The sequence below is a fragment of the Squalius cephalus genome (genome assembly GCF_949319135.1).
Source record: "Squalius cephalus genome assembly, chromosome: 3".
Lineage (NCBI taxonomy): Eukaryota > Metazoa > Chordata > Actinopteri > Cypriniformes > Leuciscidae > Squalius > Squalius cephalus.
Window position 1 is genome coordinate 42248075 of NC_137124.1, and position 14931 is coordinate 42263005.

The window sequence follows — 14931 nt, forward strand, 5'->3', positions numbered from 1 at the left end:
ATAAATCATGATGAACTATGGTAAATAATTTTAGAATGTGGTATATCATGGTAAATCATGCTAGAACATGATCTTTTCCATCTATGATGTCAGTGGTTAAATGCTTGCTAAATAAAACTTAATAACTTTTTATGCTTTTGTGCTTTGAGGCCTTACAGGCCTTAATTGCTTGAACCCCGATAAATGCTGCTTGCAGCTTTAATTATTATTATTATTATTATTATTATTCCGCCCTAAAACGCATCGTGCAGCCCAAACCGTAAGAGCTGGAACCTTGAAACTTTGACAGATGGTAGTACAAAAATCGAGGAAAGGTTCAGAGATTATGACCCCGATTGGCCCATAGGTGGCGCTATAACAACCAAAAGCGCGAAACTGCTCATAACTCCTAGACCGTATGTCGTAGACTCAAGTGTCTTATATCATTGGAAAGCTGGACGCCTGACGAACAAAACGTATATCTCCGATTTCATTTCCGCCATGATAGATTTTCCGCCATTTTGAATTTTGTCAAAAATCTACTTTTGCGAACTAGTCCCTGGTTTTTTGCCCGATTGGAACCAATCTAGTGCAGAAATGTTCTCTGGAGACTGAATATCAATAATTATCGAAAAAAAGTGGAAATTTCGATTCACGGTCGCTAAGGGGCGCCAAAACGTACGTTGTGGGAGGGGCCTATTTTACTAAAATGGCTATAACTCCCGATGTAAATGAGGTATCTTCACCAAACTTGGTACACATGTGTATGAGCTTACTCTGGGGTCACAGTAAAAAAATCGCGACGATTGGCCTCATGGTGGCGCTATAAAATGAAAAAAACATAAAACAGGCTATAACCACCTGACCGTTAGTCCGATTGACTTGAAAATTGGTATGCAGTGTCTTGGTCCAAGGTGCCATGTATGTGTATGAGGACATTGGCGTATCTCAAAAAACATGGCCGCCATCGGCCAACGAAGTTTGAGCACCTATTAGACAAGGTTAACGGAGGCCGATCGGAACGAAACTCAATGGGCATGTTCGGCTCATGGCCCTAAAGGTCTGTAAGAATTTTGAAAGAAATCGGCCACTAGTTGGCGCTAACGAGTTTTACGGCTCTGTAATCACGTAGTGTTACAAATATCCACACAATATGCATATCATTTGATAGATCTCCTCATCCTGAACAACTTTGCCTCAAGAACCATTGCTGTCAATCAAACTGTTCATTAATTATTCATTAATATGTTAAAAACCTACTTTTGCGAACTAGTCCTAGGTTTTTTGCCCGATCGGAACCAGACCAGTCTAGGACAATTCTCTGGACTCTCTAGATCAATAATTATCAAAAAAAAGTTGAACTTTTGCATTTGGATGGCTGTAATAGGGTAATTTATAAAATGGGCGTGTCAAAATACATTAAAAAGCCTATAAATCCTAAATAAAAACTCAGAACTTCACAAAAATTGGTCAGCATATGTGACATAACATCATTAACAAGCATGAAAAATTCTATGGAGATCGGACGATAGGTGGCGCTATAACTGTTAAAAAGCTTTAAAATCATATATTTCCTATGGTAAACTGCCTGTATTGGCTGTAAATGGTCTTTTCCATCTCTGATCATATAATTTTCATATCATAATGTTCAAAACTAGTGCAATACAATTCTCTGGACTCACTAGATCAATAATTGTCAGAAAAAGTTGAACTACTTCATTTGGATAGCTATAATAGGTTCACTTCAAAATCTGGCCTTTACCAAGTGTCCCCGAAAGCCTATATCTCTTTAATCAATGCTCAGACCTTCTTAAAAACAAGTCAGAACATGTGAAATATCACCCTGAACAAGCATGAAAATTTTCAGACAGATCGGACAAAATTTGCCTCTATAACAGTTAAAAAGGTGAAAATGATATGAATTAATGGCATGTTAAGCCAATAAGTGGTATTTTACTGCCCCCTGCTGTTTAAAATAGTCATTTTCTCATATTGGTATTGGTATCAGCCATGGTAAATCATGATAAATGATGGTGTGTGTGTGTGTGTGTGTGTGTGTGTGTGTGTGTGTGTGTGTGTGGTACAAATATAACAAAGGTTTTATTTTCCAACATGAAAACAAACATAACAGAGTGCTAGTGCACAAACAATAACCGACAATGATAATGGATGAGAGGGGAACTTAAATACACAGATCAAGACAAGGACAACAGGTGACGGTTATGATGATGAGGAGCAGGTGATGATGAGGAGGGTGATGAGGAGCAGGTGCAGGTGATGACGACAGATGGTGAATGTGATGAAGACAGAAGGTGAATGTGATGAAGGTGAATGTGACACCAATATCACTGAAACATTTGTGTGTGTGTGTGTGTGTGTAGCATTATTGTGTGTAGCATATGTAGCAAGTATGCATTATTGAGTTAACATGGAAACACTGGTTTGCTTTAGTGCAGAAAACTGGTCAAAATCATGAGGTTTAAAGTGAAAGTGAGCCAATAAGTGGTCTTCTACTGCCCTCTGCTGGCCATTCTACTTATTAATTAAATTTTTCCACATGTGCTTGCATTTAAACTTGAATACACACTAAAAATCACTTATATAGCAATAACTATTATAACACAATCATATTTTGTCAGTGTTAATCACTTTATTTGCACTGACACTTCAAATAATTGCTAGTAATGTGGTAAATCATGGTAAATCATGGTTAACTATGCTGTGTGTGTGTGTGTGTGTGTGTGTGTGTGTGTGTGTGTGTGTGTGTGTGTGTGTGTGTGTGTGTGTGTGTAAGCATGCATTGAGTTAACATGGATAAACTGGTTTGCTTTAGTGCAGAAAACTGGTTTAAAGTGAAAGTGAGCCAATAAGTGGTCTTCTACTGCCCTCTGCTGGCCATTCTACTTATTAATGAAATATTTCAACATGTGCTTGCATTCATACTTGAATACACACTAAAAAAATCACTTATATAGCAATAACTATTATAACACAATCATATTTTGTCAGTGTTAATCACTTTATTTGCACTGACACTTCAAATAATTGCTAGTAATGTGATAAATCAGGCTAGAAACATGGTAAATCAAAGTAAATAATACTAGATTGTCGTTTATCTCCTGGTAAATAATACTAGAACGTGGTATATCATGGTAAACCATGGTTAACTATGCTGTGTGTGTATGTGTGTGTGTGTGTGTGTGTGTGTGTGTGTGTGTGTGTGTGTGTGTGTGTGTAAGCATGCATTGAGTTAACATGGAAAAACTGGTTTGCTTTAGTGCAGAAAACTGGTTTAAAGTGAAAGTGAGCCAATAAGTGGTCTTCTAGTGCCCTCTGCTGGCCATTCTACTTAATAATGAAATATTTTACATGTGCTTTTGCATTCATACTTGGACACACACTAAAAATCACGTATATAACTAACTATTATAACACAATAATATTTTGTCAGTGTTCATCACCTCATTTGCACTGACACTTGACATAATTGCTAGTAATGTGGTTAATCATGCTAGAAACATTGTAAATCATAGTAAATAATACTGAAATGAGGTGTATCAAGGTAAATCATGCTAGAATCCTAATAAATCATTCTGGAACATGGTATATGATAGTAAATCATGCTAGAATCATATTAAATAATTCTAGAATGTGGCAAATCGTTGTGGGAGGAGCCTATTTTACTCAAATGGCTATAACTCAAGAAGTAAATGAGATATCTTCACCAAACTCAGTACACATGTGTATGGGTTCAATTTGAGGTCACAGTAAACAATTTTATGGAGATCGGACCATAGGTGGCGCTATAACTGTTAAAAAGCTTTAAAACCATATATGGGCCATTCTACAGAATTGGTGCAAAGTCAGAGTTGGAAACATCTTGAAATTTTTTTGTTTTTTCCCACAAATTTTGCATGTATGCAAATTGTATAATATCCAAGGTATGCTTTTCTAGTAATTGTGCAGTTAATTCTCATATTGTATTTTCAGAAAATGCTGGAATATTTTCCTTCTCCCCAAATTTGTCACTACCGAAACACAATATTAAATAATTTATTAAGAAGGCTTATAATGACCTATTAAGATTTTGTTTACATCTACCTTATAAATATATATTTTTTCTATTTTTAAAAAATATTTTTACTGGTTAAATCAATAAAGATTATAATTTTAATAATATTTTAAGTGTGATTTATGAGATTTGTTGTATTTTGAACCCAATCTTTCTTTGTAGAAGGCATAAAGTTTATCGTACTGATTTCAAAGTTAAGGATTCATTAGTATTAATATGCATTGAACCAAACACTATCATAACATCTTAGTTGATAATTCAATATACTTTATTTTTGACAAAACATCCCATGTTACGGTAGTGACTGCACATTTTTGGTAGTGACAGTAATGTTTTGGTAGTGACCACAATAATTAGTTTGCCATGGCTGAATCAGACTGTCCACATTTTATGTTAATATAAATAAATAACTATGATGCACATATGCAGTCAGTACATATAGCAGACACACATCTGACAGTAAATATCTTATAAGAACACCTCGAGCTATTCTATACTTTGGTCTTGAGGTGCAAGTGAGAAGAGGTATGCTCATAGATTTTTCTTCCTAAAAAAACAACAACTTACAATGTAGACTCAGAACCACTTTGTTTTATTTTCACATTTTCAACATTTTGTTTATGAGTCATTCAGATAAATCTCCAGAACCACTGAACTCTGTGTGTGTGTGTGTGTGTGTGTGTGTGTGTGTGTGTGTGTGTGTGTGTGTGTGTGTTTACATAATACATTAATTTCAGAATAATTTTCCTCATTCAGATAAATCTCCAGAACCACTGAACTGTGTGTGTGTGTGTGTGTGTGTGTGTGTGTGTACTGGTGTCTGATCACCCTCACTGGAAGTGCTAGGTGGTGTGGAAGCCCTGCAAAATGTCTCCATCTCTTTTTGTCTTTTCACCATCATCCTGTGTCTTTTCTGTCTTTTCCTCCATGCTTTTCTGACATGTCTTTGCTCCCTGTCAGATAATTCACTGATACTCTTCAACTTTCCTTCTTCCCTTCGTTTCTTATTTCTTTCATTTTCTTTCCTTAAGTATTCCTCGTACTTCACTGGGTCTTCCCTCAACCTTTGTTTGTATTCTCTCTGTCTCTCTGTTGTAGTTTTTCTATTTTTTTTAGGCATGTTGGTGTTTTATGTCATTCTCCTTGCCAAGTTAATCATAGAAATTAACATTACTGACAACAACCTTACACCTAAGCTAGTATCATGGACTGCAACCTTAAGTAATTGTAACCTCATCACATTACAGAATTTTAACAGAATATTGCATACTAAAACACTACTAAAACATACTACAGTAGTAATTATTTGCATAACTGTACTAAAATGTAGTTTATTCCTCCAAATAAAGGATTATGTGTTCCCTTTTGTCACTACCAAAACAATGTCACAACCGAAACTTCAAGAAAATGTTTCGGTTGTGACTGTTTTGGTAGTGACAATTTTAGATAACTTTTGAGCCTAGCTCGAAGATGCTAATCAGCACATGGTTAGCCATCACTGGTCAGAACAGTTGAACACATATAACAACTAAATTTTATGGAATAACATCCCAAAAAAAATACTCAATAGCAGAAAAAATGAGTTTGGTAGTGACATTCCTTAAAGTTACACACAGATTTTTAGACTTTAGAACACATTTACCTCAAAATGATGGGATCAATCTACTCACCATATAGCACATGAGAGAGAGGGACACAGGAATATTTCCTGATCAAAAATGTAGGAGTGTGGTTAAAATCAGTCTCAGCCAATGGACTACAACATTCACTGTTTTGGTAGTGACATGAAAATGCGGGACATGTTTTTTTAGATAAAGTTTCATGATTTAAAAATAAAATATAAAATAAATATTTTTTTTAACTTCATTTTTTTTAAAAAAACAAAAATATTTTTTTTAAAACAAGAATGGAAAAATTTGCAAAAAATTATTCAATATCATTTTCACAAGTTGAAATTTAGGGGTTAGGGTTTGGGACAGCCACCTCCTAATTGAAAGTAGCCCATAAATTATGATTTTATATATATAAAGCTTACTGATATCTTAAATATTATTGTGGGTTTCAATAGATAATTGAAGGATCTTAGTAAACATCTAAGATTTTAATAATTAAATGCTTTTCAAATGTGTTTTTTGGATGAGGGACAGCAGTTTGCACCAATTCTGTAGAATGGCCCATATATCCCATGGTAAACTGCCTGTATTGGCTGTAAATGGTCTTTTCCATCTATTATGTCAGTGGTTACATGCTTGCTAAATAAATCTTAATAACTTTTGATGCTTTTGTGCTTAAATGCCTTAAAGGCCTTAACTGCTTGAACCCCGATAAATGCTGCTTGCAGCTTTAATTATTATTATTATTATTATTATTATTTTCCCCTAAAACGCATCGTGCAGACCAAACCGTAAGAGCTGGAACCTTGAAACTTGGCCAAATGGTAGTCCTCAATTTGGGGAGAACCTATCAAAGTATGACCCCGATTGGCCCATAGGTGGCGCTATAGCAACCAAAAGCGCGAAACTGCTCATAACTACTAGACCGTACGACGTAGACTCAAGTGTGTTATATCATTGGAAAGCTGGACGCCTGACGAACAAAACGTATATCTCCGATTTCATTTCCGCCATGATAGATTTTCCGCCATTTTGAATTTTGTCAAAAACATACTTTTGCGAACTAGTCCTAGGTTTTTCGCCCGATCGGAACCAAACCAGTGCAGAAATGTTCTCTAGAGTCTGTTTATCAAAAACTATCGAAAAAAAGTTGAAATTTCGACTCACGGACGGTAAGGGGCGCCAAAACGTACGTTGTGGGAGGGGCCTATTTTACTAAAATGGCTATAACTCCAGAAATAAATGAGGTATCTTCACCAAACTTGGTACACATGTGTAAGAGGTCAATCTGAGGTCACAGTAAAAAAACCGCGGCAATTGGCCATATGGTGGCGCTATAACATGAAAAAAACATAAAACAGGCTATAACCACCTGACCATTAGTCCGATTGACTTGAAAATTGGCATGCAGTGTCTTGGTCCAAGGTGCCATGTATGTGTATGAGGACATTGGCGTATCTCGAAAAACATGGCCGCCATCGGCCAATGAAATTTGAGCACCTATTAGACAAGGTTAACGGAGGCCGATCGGAACGAAACTCGATGGGCATGTTCGACTCAAGGCCATAGAGGTCTGTAACAATTTTGAAAGAAATCGGCCACTAGTTGGCGCTAACGAGTTTTACAGCTCTGTAATCACGTGGTGTTACAAATATCCACACAATATGCATATCATTTGATAGATCTCCTCATCCTGAACAACTTTGCCTCAAGGACCATTGCTGTCAATCAAACCGTTCATTAAATATTCGCAAACATGTTAAAAACCTACTTTTGCGAACTAGTCCTAGGTTTTTCGCACGATTGGAACCAGACCAGTCTAGGACAATTCTCTGGACTCTCTAGATCAAAAACTATCAAAAAAAAGTTGAACTTTTGCATTTGGATGGCTGTAATAGGGTCATTTATAAAATGGGCGTAGCAAAATACACTAAAAAGCCTATAAATCCTAAATGAAAACTCAGAACCTCACAAAAATTGGTGAGCATATGTGACATAACATCATTAACAAGCATGCCAAATTTTATGGAGATCGGACTATAGGTGGCGCTATAACTGTTAAAAAGCTTTAAAACCATATATTTCCTATGGTACATTGCCTGTATTGGCTGTAAATGGTCTTTTCCATCTATTATGTCAGTGGTTACATGCTTGCTAAATAAAACCTGATAACTTTTGATGCTTTTGTGCTTAAAAACCCTTAAAGGCCTTAATAGCTTGAACCCCGATAAATGCTGCTTGCAGCTTTAATTAGGGGTTCAAGCACGAAGTGCTGAAACCCTATTGTAATTGTACTGATTTTTATTATTATTATTAGGGGCCAAGCACCGAAGGTGCGGAGGCACCTATTGTATCCGTTCGCGTTCTTATTATTATTATTCTTCTTCTTCTTCCGCTCTTGGAGTCTATGGCAGCCCATAGAACCGATTGCGGGAAAGTTGTTTTGGTTTGACATTCTGATAGAGGACAGTCCCAACATTAAGTACACCAATTTTGGTGTGTCTAAGTCATTCCCTCTAGCGCCACCACCTGTCCAAAGTTTCACTTTTACTTTGCTAATAACTTTTGAACCGTAAGGCCAATCAGCGAAATCCTTTTTTCCTCTGATTCCTGAGCTCATGTTGATTCGATTGCACCCTATATCGTCATTTTCCGTCATAAAAACATGGCCGCCATTTTGAATTTTCCTAAAAAGGTACTTTTTCGAACTCGTCCTAGACGGTTTGTCCGATTTGCACGAAAATTGAATCGGATCATCTTCAGGCAGTGGTGACAAAAAGTTATTAAAATCTTGTTGATTCGTCAAACCGTTTTCGATAAACGCATGAATACATTTTACGTAGCGCTAGCAAAAACAGTCGTAAGGCTGTATCTCCGCAACGGTTTATCGTATTCAGACCAAACTTGGTACATGTACTCACAAGCATGACCTGAGGCTACATGCTGCGTTTCGGCGCAGCGCCACCTACTGGTCCGGAGATATGAAAAATGGCTATTTTTGCTTATAACTTCTGAACAGTTTGTCCAAAAATCATAAAATTGGTCTCGTTAGATTCAGGGCGACATGCCGAGTCGACTGATATCCAATTTTACCATATCGGCTATTTTGACTGTCGGCCATTTTGAATTATGTGCTAAAATGCTGTATTTTATGAACGCATTAACGAATTGTTACGAAACTTGGTGTGGGTCATCAGCACGATGCCCTGAAGGAGCCTGAGAAGTTTCGAAACAGCGCCACCTAGTGGTGAATTTTTTTTTTCAAATGCTTATAACTTTGGGTGTGGTTGACTTATTTTCAGGAGACTCATCTCTTTAGACTCCTGAATCCTTGCCGAGTCCAACAATACCAAACATGCTAGGTTTCGCCTTACGGTTTGTGTAGCGTTGTGATTTAGCACTTAAAAAACATTAGGCGATATCTTCGAAACCGTTTGTCCGATCGAGACGAAACCACCGTCAGAAGTTTGGAATCATAGCTTGTTAACTAAACGTCACAGCCCAAATGCGAAAATATGGATGTCTAGAGGTAGTAAATTCCAATTAAAGTCATGTGTCAGTCATTTTTTACGTGTTTTTTCATATAAATGTCTATAACTCCGAAGATAATTGAGATATTTTCACCAAAATCGACACACATATGTATGGGCTCACTCTGAGGACACATAAAAAAAATGGTTGGACTGAGCCTCTTGGTGGCGCTATAATAGAACAAAACATGAAATTCCCATTGACTTCAATACAGTTTTGTGAAATAAAATGCTATACTAAACAAATGCATTGGTGTAATATTACAAAACTCAGAATGTGCCATCTGCACCATCCCCTGAAGGTACCCAACATATTTAGAAACAGCGCCACCTAGTGGTCAAAAGTTATAACAAAATTTCCAAAATTGCTAATAACTTTTGAATAAATTGGCCTATTGTAATGCAACTCATCTTAGTAGATTCCTTGGGTCAAGCTGAGAACATAGATACCAAGTTTACCTTATTTGGCCTAACTTCCTGTCCGCCATCTTGATTTTCATTCAAAACCTACTTTTTCGAACTCCTCCTAGACCGTTTGTCCGATTTTCACCAAAATCGAATCGTATCATCTCCAGACCGTGCCGACTAAAAGTTATGGATTTCGTGTCGACAGACGAAACCGTTTTTGTATAGCGCAGCAGCAAAGTTGAGGCATGATGCTAATAGCACTAATCAGGCTTTATCTCTGCAATGCCTTGACATATTGACACCAAACATTGTATGTGTCATTGTAACTTCACTCTGACCACATCACATGAGTTTTGTAACTGCGCCACCTATTGGTCGAAAGTGATAATCCATTAAATCATATTTTTAATTATTGTTTCTATGATTTTTCAGGCATTTTGCCTAAAATCCTCTTTAAATGTCTTTAATTGCTCATTGTTGCAGTTGGTCTGACACTTTCAGACATGTCGGCCTGTCTTGTCGTCTTATTCTGCTTGGCCCCGGTAATGGCTGCTTGCAGCTATATTTATTATTATTATTATTATTTTCCCCTAAAACGCATCGTGCAGACCAAACCGTAAGAGCTGGAACCTTGAAACTTGGCCAAATGGTAGTCCTCAATTTGGGGAGAACCTATCAAAGTATGACCCCGATTGGCCCATAGGTGGCGCTATAGCAACCAAAAGTGCGAAACTGCTCATAACTACTAGACCGTATGACGTAGACTCAAGTGTCTTATATCATTGGAAAGCTGGACGCCTGACGAACAAAACGTATATCTCCGATTTCATTTCCGCCATGATAGATTTTCCGCCATTTTGAATTTTGTCAAAAACATACTTTTGCGAACTAGTCCTAGGTTTTTCGCCCGATCGGAACCAAACCAGTGCAGAAATGTTCTCTAGAGTCTGATTATCAAAAACTATCGAAAAAAAGTTGAAATTTCGACTCACGGACGGTAAGGCCGCCAAAACGTTTGTTGTGGGAGGGGCCTATTTTACTAAAATGGCTATAACTCCAGAAGTAAATGAGGTATCTTCACCAAACTTGGTACACATGTGTAAGAGGTCAATCTGAGGTCACAGTAAAAAAACCGCGGCAATTGGCCACATGGTGGCGCTATAACATGAAAAAAACATAAAACAGGCTATAACCACCTGACCATTAGTCCGATTGACTTGAAAATTGGCATGCAGTGTCTTGGTCCAAGGTGCCATGTATGTGTATGAGGACATTGGCGTATCTCGAAAAACATGGCCACCATCGGCCAATGAAGTTTGAGCACCTATTAGACAAGGTTAACGGAGGCCGATCGGAACGAAACTCGATGGGCATGTTCGACTCAAGGCCATAGAGGTCTGTAACAATTTTGAAAGAAATCGGCCACTAGTTGGCGCTAACGAGTTTTACAGCTCTGTAATCACGTGGTGTTACAAATATCCACACAATATGCATATCATTTGATAGATCTCCTCATCCTGAACAACTTTGCCTCAAGGACCATTGCTGTCAATCAAACCGTTCATTAAATATTTGCAAACATGTTAAAAACCTACTTTTGCGAACTAGTCCTAGGTTTTTCGCACGATTGGAACCAGACCAGTCTAGGACAATTCTCTGGACTCTCTAGATCAAAAACTATCAAAAAAAAGTTAAACTTTTGCATTTGGATGGCTGTAATAGGGTCATTTATAAAATGGGCGTAGCAAAATACACTAAAAAGCCTATAAATCCTAAATGAAAACTCAGAACCTCACAAAAATTGGTGAGCATATGTGACATAACATCATTAACAAGCATGCCAAATTTTATGGAGATCGGACCATAGGTGGCGCTATAACTGTTAAAAAGCTTTAAAACCATATATTTCCTATGGTACATTGCCTGTATTGGCTGTAAATGGTCTTTTCCATCTATTATGTCAGTGGTTACATGCTTGCTAAATAAAACCTGATAACTTTTGATGCTTTTGTGCTTAAAAACCCTTAAAGGCCTTAATAGCTTGAACCCCGATAAATGCTGCTTGCAGCTTTAATTATTATTATTAGGGGTTCAAGCACGAAGTGCTGAAACCCTATTGTAATTGTGCTGATTTTTATTAGGGGTTCAAGCACGAAGTGCTGAAACCCTATTGTAATTGTGCTGATTTTTAGGGGTTCAAGCACGAAGTGCTGAAACCCTATTGTAATTGTGCTGATTTTTATTATTAGGGGTTCAAGCACGAAGTGCTGAAACCCTATTGTAATTGTACTGATTTTTATTATTATTATTTTTCTTCTGCCGTAAAACGCATCGTGCAGCCCAAACCGTAAGTGCTAGAGACTTGAAACTTTGCCAGATGGTAGTACAAAAATCGAGGAGAGGTTATCAAAATATGACCCCGATTGGCCCATAGGTGGCGCTACAGTGCAAAAAACAAAAAAAAATCATATTTTTGCTTAAATCTCATTAACCGTTTGTCACAGACTCAAGTGTCTTATATCATTGGAATCCTTGGGTCAAGCCGAACAAAAAAGGCCTCAAGGATTTCATTTCCGGTATGCAAATTTTCCGCCATTTTGAATTATGTCCAAAACCTACTTTTGCGAACTAGTCCCTGGTTTTGTGTCCGATCGGAACCAAACCAGTGCAGAAATGTTCTCTGGAGTCAGAATATCAATAATTATCGAAAAAAAGTTGAAATTTCGATTGATGGTCGCTAAGGGGCGCCAAAATGTTTGAAGAAGGCGGAGCCTATTTTACTAAAATGGCTATAACTCCAGAAGTAAATGAGGTATATTCACCAAACTCGGTACACCTGTGTAAGAGGTCAATCTGAGGTCATAGTAAAAAGATTGCGGCGATTGGCCACATGGTGGCGCTATAACATGAAAAAAACATAAATCAGGCTGTAACCACCTGACCGTTAGTCCGATTGACTTGAAAATTGGTATGCAGTGTCTTGGTCCAAGCTGTCATGTATATCTATGAGGACATTGGTGTATCTCAAAAAACATGGCCGCCATCGGCCAATGAAGTTTGAGCACCTATTAGACAAGGTTAACGGAGGCCGATCGGAACAAAACTCGGTGGGCATGTTCGACTCATGGCCCTAGAGGTCTGTAACAATTTTGAAAGAAATCGGCCACTAGTTGGCGCTAACGAGTTTTATGGCTCTGTAATCACGTGGTGTTACACTTATCATCACAAAATGCATATCATTTGATAGACCTGCTCATGCTGAACAACTTTGCCTCTAGAACCATTGCTGTCAATCAAACAGTTTATTAATTATTCACGAATATGTTAAAAACCTACTTTTGCGAACTAGTCCCTGGTTTTTTGCCCGATCGGAACCAAACGAGTCTAGGACAATTCTCTGGACTCTTTAGATCAATAATTATCAAAAAAAGTTGAACTTTTGCATTTTTCGCATGGGTATAATTGGGTCATAAAGAAAATGGGCGTGGCAAAATGCAAACAAAAGCCTATAAATCCTAAACAAAAACTCAGAACATCACGAAAATTGGTGAGCATATGTGCCATAACATTCTAAAAAAGCATGCAAAATTGTATGTAGATCGGATGATAGTTGGCGCTATAACTGTTAAAAAGCAATGGTAAATTGCCTGTATTGGCTGTAAATGGACTTTTCATTCTATTATTTCAGTGGTTAAAAGCTTTCTAAATAAATCTTAATGTCTTGAATGCTTAAATGCCTTAAAGGCCTTAAATGCTTGAACCCCGATAAATGCTGCTTGCAGCTTTAATTATTATTATTATTATTATTATTCCGCCGTAAAACGCATCGTGCAGCCCAAACCGTAAGAGCTGGAACTTTGAAACTTTGACAGATGGTAGTACAAAAATCGAGGAAAGGTTCAGAGATTATGACCCCGATTGGCCCATAGGTGGCGCTATAACAATCAAAAGCGCGAAACTGCTCATAACTCCTAGACCGTATGTCGTAGACTCAAGTGTCTTATATCATTGGAAAGCTGGACGCCTGACGAACAAAACGTATATCTCCGATTTCATTTCCGCCATGATAGATTTTCCGCCATTTTGAATTTTGTCAAAAATCTACTTTTGCGAACTAGTCCCTGGTTTTTTGCCCGATTGGAACCAAACTAGTGCAGAAATGTTCTCTGGAGACTGAATATCAATAATTATCGAAAAAAAGTGGAAATTTCGATTCACGGTCGCTAAGGGGCGCCAAAACGTACGTTGTGGGAGGGGCCTATTTTACTAAAATGGCTATAACTCCCGATGTAAATGAGGTATCTTCACCAAACTTGGTACACATGTGTATGAGCTTACTCTGGGGTCACAGTAAAAAAATCGCGACGATTGGCCTCATGGTGGCGCTATAAAATGAAAAAAACATAAAACAGGCTATAACCACCTGACCGTTAGTCCGATTGACTTGAAAATTGGTATGCAGTGTCTTGGTCCAAGGTGCCATGTATGTGTATGAGGACATTGGCGTATCTCAAAAAACATGGCCGCCATCGGCCAACGAAGTTTGAGCACCTATTAGACAAGGTTAACGGAGGCCGATCGGAACGAAACTCAATGGGCATGTTCGGCTCATGGCCCTAAAGGTCTGTAAGAATTTTGAAAGAAATCGGCCACTAGTTGGCGCTAACGAGTTTTACGGCTCTGTAATCACGTAGTGTTACAAATATCCACACAATATGCATATCATTTGATAGATCTCCTCATCCTGAACAACTTTGCCTCAAGAACCATTGCTGTCAATCAAACTGTTCATTAATTATTCATTAATATGTTAAAAACCTACTTTTGCGAACTAGTCCTAGGTTTTTTGCCCGATCGGAACCAGACCAGTCTAGGACAATTCTCTGGACTCTCTAGATCAATAATTATCAAAAAAAAGTTGAACTTTTGCATTTTGCGCATGGCTATAACAGGGTCATAAAGAAAATGGGTGTGGCAAAATGCACTAAAAAGCCTATAAATCATAAATGAAAACTCAGAACTTCACAAAAATTGGTGGAAATATGTGACATAACATCATTAACAAGCATGCAAAATTTTATGGAGATTGGACCATAGGTGGCGCTATAACTGTTAAAAAGCTTTAAAACCATATATTTCCTATGGTAAATGGTCTTTTTCATCTATTATGTCAGTAGTTACATGCTTGCTAAATAAATCTTAATAACTTTTGATGCTTTTATGCTTAAAGGCCTTAAAGGCCTTAATTGCTTGAACCCCGATAAATGCTGCTTGCAGCTTTAATTATTATTATTATTATTATTATTATTATTCCGCCGTAAAACGCATC